We start from the raw sequence: 8,252 nt of genomic DNA on the forward strand, positions 1-8,252 counted from the left end.
GGGGGGTGATTTCTCGCTTTCTGTCTCTATGTCTCTCTCTCTCTGTCTGGCGAGCGCACGCGCCCTATAGTGAAAATCTCTCAAAAAAAAAAAAAAAACCGAAGAATGCCATATTGACAATAATATGGTGAAATAAATTTCTCACTTTAACAAATGACACAGCTACCTTTGGACCTGGGTCAATATGAACATGGAGGGGGCTGGCAGGTGGTATAGTGGTTAAAGATGCTGGATTCCCACACGGACAACTACAATTCGAGTCCTGGATATGGTGGCTTACTTTCTCTCTCTCTCTCTCTGTCCCTCTCTGGTCAAATTTTTTTTAAAAAGTAAATAAATAAAGGTAAATAAAATATTTTTAAAGATATATGTGAACATGGAGGAAGGACTTCACCACCTGTCACCTTCCTACAAACCGTGGGAACTGGAGGATGTCCAGGAGAGATGCTAATTTGAGGAATGACTAAGCAGATATCTACCTTCCTTAACCCACATTTTACCAGATTCAAAAGTAAAATGTCAGTTGATGAATGAGCCTACAGATGTGATGTGATGTAAGTATACAAATCTTCTATGAAATACTCTTGCCAAAATATTTGACTTGCATTTGATCAATCCTCTATATTTGCATAGACTGCTTTTTCTACAGAATGAACCACCCCAGAACTCAGTGGCTCAGCATGATAGCCATTTATTATTTCATATTATTTCGTGAGTCTGGTCTGAGCTATCTGGATGGTTGAGGATGGCTTCAGTCTTGCTATCTGTTGAGCAGTTAGGGATGACTTGGCCACACATGTCTTCTTAACCAGCAGACTTGACAGCCATAGGGCTTTCTAGAGAAGCAAATATGGGCATGCCCAATATACAAGCACATTTAAAACCTCAGTGTCACATTTGTTCATTTTTCATTGGTCAAAGCAAGTCACCTGGCAAGGCCCGGAGATCAGAGAATTGACTACAACACCTGATAGAAAAAACACTGCAGTGTTGCAGTCTAACTGTAACATTCAACTTGTGGTTTGAACAGTATGAAGAGAAAAAAGTTAATGATACCATAAGGAAATAATTAGACAAATCCAAGATGTAAAATACTCTACAGATAAACCGTATAACGTTTTCAAAAAAGTCAATGTCAAGGCTGGCGGGTGGCTTGGTGGTTAAGGCACTGGACTCCCACATGGCCAACTATGGTTCAAGTCCTGGACCTGGCAGCTTGCTTTCTCTCTGTCTGGTAAAATCAAAGAATAATAATAATTAATAAGATTAAATGAATACCTCTAAAGAAAAGTGTCAATGTCATTTTTAAAAAAGAGAGAAAGATGTGGTATGGGGGAGAAGAGGGGAAATTTGAGATTTGAAAAGACTAAGAAGACATAACACTCAAATTCAATGTATGAACTTTATTGAATTATCATTTAGAAAAATTAAAACGGCCATAAAAAATTCTTTGGGAAAAATTAAATAGGTGACTGTAGTTGAAATAAGACCTTTAAATTAAAAGGAAGCTGTTAGGATAGGCCCTAACACAGTCTAACTGAAGAGATTAGGACACAGACTCATACAAAGACAGACTCTGAAATGACAAAGAGAGATGACAGATGTGAAAGCCAAGAGAAAGGCCTCAGAACTGGCCTTGCTGACATCTTGATCTTGGATGTCCGGCCTCCAGAACTGTGAGTAAATAAATTGCTTTTTTTTTTTTAAATTTAAATGTATTTATTTACATTCATTCACTATACATCATTACAGAAAACTAAATGAGATTTCCCATCCAGAATACACTGTATATTGGCTCAATCAAGCACATCAACATATGTGTTATCATCAACAAATAATTTTCCATTTCTTGTTTCCTGTATATTTTGTAATTTTTGCCATCCTTGATTCCCTGTCTCTCATCCTCTGCCGTGTCTCACCCTCCTCCCACACTGTCTCTGGTATCCATGGTTGCTCTCTATGCCTTTTCCCCCCATTTTATTTATTTGCTAATGAACTTAATTAACCTAAATACTTCCAATAGCAAGTGCAGCTTATATATACATATCTGTGAACACAAGTCTGACCTTAGGCATAAACCTCAGTGAGTAGAATGAACATACTATAAAGTAGCACCTAACTGGGACTATATAGCTTACTGCAGTCATCCAATATGCATTCTTTTTAATTTTAAGAAAAATAGTTTTCATGAGTTTTTTTTCTCCTGAAACTTCTTTTTAATTAATTAATTTACATTCACCCCCTAATCATTGTTACAGCACACAAAAAGTGGTTTCCCATCCAGAATATACTGCACAGTGGCTTAATCATGTATGTTATCATCAATAATTTTAAATTTCTTAAGTGATCTAACTACTTTCAATAGCAAGTTTAGCTTGTATGTACATATCTGTGAATACCTGTCTGACTTTAGGTGTGAAACTGAGTAGAATGAATATACTATATGGTAGCACCTAGCTGATGCTATAAAGCTTACTATGGTCATTAAATAGGTATTTTTAAATATATTTTTTAATTTCAAGAAAAGCAGTTTTAGCTTTAATAAATCAAAGAAATGCTAAGGAACTTTACTAAAAACTTAAAGCCAGGAAACAGGTTCGGATTCTGTTCAAGTAGTGGGTACATGAACCTACCGGCACCTCAAGACAGGACAGAAATTCTTAAAACTGGAAAACAAAGCCCAGAAGAAAATCAGCAATGTTTTAGTCAAAAGTCATAAAATTTTATTTCACCAGTTCAGTCTCATGTACTAAATCTATCTTTTGTTGTGGTCCGATCTTAATGATTAAATTATGGAATATAATATTCAACTCCAGACGTGTCTCTACAATTAAGTTGGCCTTTTTCTTAGTTTTTGAACTCTTATTTCCATGTGTCTGTATTTAATTTTCCTGGTATAGCACTCCCTTAAGAACTTCTTAGAGATCTGATCTGGTGTTGGTAAATTCTTTCAGGTTTTGTTTATCTGAGAATGTTCTTGTCTTTTCTTCCCATATGAAGAATAATCTTGCCGGGTACAGTATTCTTGGCTGAAATTGTTTTTCCCTTAATACTTTGAATATATTTTCCCATTCTTTCCTCACTCGCATCTTCTCCGATGAGAGCTCTGCTGTTAGTCTGATGGGATATCCTTTGTAGGTAACTTGCCATTTCTCTCTTGCCAATCTTAGTATCTTGTCTTTGTCTGTGGTTTTGGTCGTCTGGCCATAATGTGTCTTGGAGAAGATCTTTTGGGGTCGATTCTACTTGGAGTCCTTTGCATTTCTTGGGACTGGATCTTTGAGTGCCTCTCTAGGTTTGGAAAGTTTTCTTGCAGGATTTCATGGAATAGATTATCAATGCTCTTATGAGTCTCTTCACCTCCTGAGATGCCAATTATCTGGATGTTTGGATGTTTGATGGTATCTAGTATTTCTCATATATTATTCTCAAAGTTTTGGGCAATTTTCTTAGTCTTCGTGGTGGATTTTTCTAGGCCAGCAATGTTCTCTTCTACATCTGACATTCTATTTTCTGTATGATCTGGCCTACTTTTAATATTTTCAAGAGAGATTTTGACTTTCTGTATTATAGCCTTCATCTCTAACAGTTACATCTGATTCTTTTGTAAAGCATGTAATTCCTCTTTTAAATCTTGCAAGAATTTCCTTACCTCTTGGAACTCATCAGATCCTTTTTCCTTTCACTTCTGCAATTTATTGTCTCTCTTCTCTTCCATCTCTGTTAGCTTCATTATTATGAATGTTCTAAATTCTTTATCAGACATTTCCATGATTTACATTGAACTGTCTGTAGGTGAAGAGGAGCTATTGTTTTCCCTTGGAGGAGAGGTATTTTCTTGCTTTCTCATATTTCTTGTGGTCCTGTGGTGATTTCTAGTCATGTGATGGAAAGTGTATTTGTTCCCAAACTTGAAGTTCAATATGAGCGTCCAGGAGCATGAAGAAAAGGAAATGAAGAGAGAGAAACAACAGCAACAAAAACAACCAAGATATAGAAAAAAAAAAAAGAGAGAGAAGAAAAACTAAAAGAAATATATATATCTTTTTAAAAGCAAAAATTAGAAAACCATGCTAGTTCTCAGTAGCCATGAAGGGGTCTTCTGAGGCCTGCTCCCTTGCCTCTCCTGGGTTGAGAGGGGGAGAGGCGATTAGTAACAAGATAAAGGGGAAGGAGCAGCTGAAAGCTAAGAAGCTGCTTTACCTTAAAAAAATTTTTAAAGGAAAAATTATCAAAAAATGAGAAGACAGAGACAGAGAGAGAGGTGAAGAGAGACAAAGACAGAGACAGGAGGCTTGAAAGTCTTCCTACCACGTTAGTGGGCTGGAGGCTGAATTATCAGTGGAAAATCTTTATTTCTTCTATTCCCCTGAAATCACTAGTTCTCAGTAGCCATGAAGGGGGGCTTCTAAATTGCTATTTTTTAAGCTACCCAATCTGTGGTCCTCTATTACTGTAGCCCAAGTGAACTAATACATGTGGCAAAAATGCTGTTCACTGTTAAATTTAGGTGTGGGAGCACCTGTGCTATTTTTTTCAACTTTTCTACATGATTAAACATTTATGTATTAAAAAATCAGGAGGGTGTATGAACTGAATATGTTGTACCTCTACAAAATTTTTATGTTGAAATAATCTCCACTATGGTGGTATTAGAAGGTGGGGCTTTTGGGAAGAGATTGGGTCATGAGAGTGGAGCCTTCAAAAATGGATTAGTGCCCTCATCTGGGTGGGAAATGGGGAAGGGGCTGAGGAGAGGGAATCAAGGAGGGAAAAAAGAAGCAAAACATTTAAGGGACACAAAAATGGAAAATTACCTGTCGATGATAATGCATATGGTAATATCATTGCCTGATTAATATACAACGTATTCTTGCTGGGAAAATGTATTTTGTATGCTGTAAAGAGGTACAGTGATTAAATGTAAAGAATTAATTAATTTAAAAAAGAATTGTTCTCTATCTATTCTGAGTTCTGAAATACAGAGATTTGGCTGCAACTTACTTAGAGAATAGATGACAGTTGGAAGTTTGACATATTACATGAGAAAATCATTTCTCACTATACCAGCAGTTCCTTTGTTTTAGATTCAGTCCATTAGATCTAAAGAGAGACTTAGTGACAGTATTAATTTGGAAAATTATTTTGTGCAACAGAATAAAATGACAGTGTGGCAACTGCCTTGATCTCCAGCTTGAAGTTATTTCAAAACAGCAGCAGTGGCAGTTGGCCAACTTCAGAACACAATGACATGAATAAGGGACATCGAAGTGGGAATCATCCAACCAGTGCATTCATTCTGTCAATCTGCCAACAGTTGACAAATATCTTCCAATACAATTTATTGCTTCTTTAGTAAACAATTTAGAAGTCTTCATCAACTGATTTTCTTTAAAAATCATTTATTTAATTTTATTTATTATTATTATTTAATTTGCTATAGGGCACGAGAGAGAGAGAGAGAAAGTGAGAAAGCAAGTCCTCCAGGTCTGGGACTTGAACTGCTGCGGACTTGAACTGTGGTCAATTACGTAGGAATCCAACACCTTAACCACCACACCGCCTGCTGGCCTCCATCATCAGATTGAATCCAACCAAAACAGTTCTTTTTGTGTAAATGGACTGTCTTTTTTTTCTTTTCTTTTTTTCTGCAATCAACTGCACAGACACCCAAGTGACCTGTTTATTTCTTGTCTTCTTAGTATCAATGAGGCATAAAAGCAAATGACTACATATTCAGGTATTACTATTTTCAGTGATGCTTTTTTTTATCTAGGGAGGTTTTTGTTATAAGGCATGAGACAGAGAGAGAGAAAAACAAAGAGAGGCAGAAAGACAGAAAGCGAGAAATTACCCCTCGGGGGGATAACCCTTCTCCTCCAGTTTCCTCTTGGGATTTTGGGCATGCACGCACACGTGCCTGGTCTGTTTCAAGCTGTCAGGTCCAGGACTTGAACCAGAGTCAGCCATAAGGGAGTCCAGCAATGTAACCTTTATGCCATCTGCTGGTGCCTCGATGGTGCTTTTTTCGGTTGTTTGTTTTTGTTTTTGCTGTGGGACACATGAACTTGCCAGAGAGAGAGATAGTGTGAGAGAGAGCAGGAAAGTGAGAAAGCACCCTTCCCCCCCATGGGGGATGACCTCCCTTCTCCAGTCGCCTCTTGTGATTCTGAGCACCCTCAGACTTGTGTTCAGCATAATTTTCAAGCCACCAGGTCCAGGACTCAAATTGCACAGCTGGTTCTGTGGAATCCAGCACATTAACCTACATGCCACCTGCTGGCCCTCAATGGTGCTTATGTTTTCATGGCGTAAATATCCTCAGCAGATTCTTAACCTTAGTGGCACATTAAAATCCACTGGGAAGATTTAAGCAAAACAAAATTTAAAAGTAATGATGCTGGGATAAATTCACAAATCAGATTTGTTCTGAAGTAGGACCTTGGTATCAGTATTTTTCAAAAGTTTACTTGGTGATGGGCCAGCTAGGTGGCGTGGTGGTTAAGGGGACTGAACCCCACATGGTTGACTGTGCAGTTTGAATCCCAGGCCCAACTGCTTGGAAGAAATGAAAAAGTCTCCTAGGTAATAATGTGTACCCAGTTGAGAACAACTGGCCTAACCTAAAGTGAATTCCCAACCATAAGTCAATGTACTTCTTGGGGATCCCTGGAAGAACTTTAAAGCATTCTTTGAAGCATTATAAAATACTCTTTCGTATGATTTAAAATTTTCTCTGGAAAAAAGTCTCAATATGTTATAAAAGTATTTTACCTTTTAAGTAGGTGGTGTGGTGGTTAAGGTGCTGGACACTCCCACAAGGCTGATCACAGTTCAAGTCCCAGACCTGGTGGCTTGCTTTCTCACTTTCTCTCTCTCTTGTCAAATTAAAACAAATGAATGAATAAACAAAATTAATAAATAATTCGGTAAAAGAAATTTTACTTCAAAAAAATTGTTTTAAAATAGGGACCAACTGGTGGCATAGAGGTTAAGGTGCTGAACTCCCACATAGTCAACAACAGTTAAAGTCTCGGACCTGGTAGCTTGAAAATCGTACTGGGTATGTCGGGACCAGCAGTTAGCATAATGGCTATGTCGCTGAACTCCCATGTAGCCGACCGTGGTTCAAGTCCCAGACCTGGTGGCTTAAACTCACACTGGGCACGTGTTTGTGTGCACCCAAGATCCCGAGAGGAGAATGGAGGAGAAGGGATTGTAGTGTGGCCATCCCCCCTGGGGGGTGATTTCTCACTTTCTATCTTTCTGTCTCTCTCTGTCTGTCTGGCGAGCGCATGGCTTGCTTGGCGACCGAAGGCACCCTATACCAAAAACCTCTCCAAAAAAAAAAAAAGAAAAGAAAAGATAAGAAAATCATGCTGGGCACGTATGGAGACTAGAGAAGGAATTGCAGCATGCCTATCCCCCTTGGGGAGTGATTTCTTACTTGCCCTCTCACCATCTCTGTCTATCTCCAGAGAGCACATGCACCATATAGCAAAAACCTTTAAAAAAAAAAAATGTTTGCCATGAGATGTAATGGTGCATAATGCAGTGAAGTGTAACCACTGCAGTTGCCAGGCTACAACACTTAGAGCAATTTTTCCCATTGACAATCCCATAATATGAATTTCCACAAGGGCCTAGAACTTTGTTTCGAAATAATATTTTCTTCTAAAAGGACCAAGTTTTCTTGAAGAGCGATCTAGAGATGGAAAGTACATGATGCCCGCAAGAGAGCTGTTTACTCTAAAGCAAGGGTACTCAAAGCCTAATGGGGTGTTGCAAAGACGTAAACCAGAATCAAGGAACTCTCACTGGCTTAATTTGGTGCCATTTGGGTTTCAGGAGAAAAAAAAAAAAATGACCTTAGGATAATTGCAACACAATAAATAAAAAATGACTCTCAAATTTGAATGAAAAAAGCAGGAAAGAAAAAAATACTTCTAATTTTTCCACTTTTGGAAATCACGTTTAAAACTGCTCATTCTGCTTCCTTTCTGGCGGTGACGACCTCCCCATGAGAACACGCCTCTCGCAAAGGACCTCCTTCATCCCTCTCTGGAAGAGGAGAAGAGGAAACACAAGAAGAAGCACCTCGTGCAGAGCCCAGATTCCTACTTCATGGCTGTGAAGTGCCCGGATGCTATAAAACCACCACAGTCTGTAGCCAGGCACGAATGGTAGTTGTGTGCGTTGGCTGCTCCGCTGTCCTCTGCCAGCCTACAGGAGGAAAAGCGAGGCTTACAGAA

This window comes from Tupaia chinensis, unplaced genomic scaffold (genome assembly GCF_000334495.1).
Source record: "Tupaia chinensis unplaced genomic scaffold, TupChi_1.0 Scaffold148019_1, whole genome shotgun sequence".
NCBI classification, from domain to species: Eukaryota; Metazoa; Chordata; class Mammalia; order Scandentia; family Tupaiidae; genus Tupaia; species Tupaia belangeri.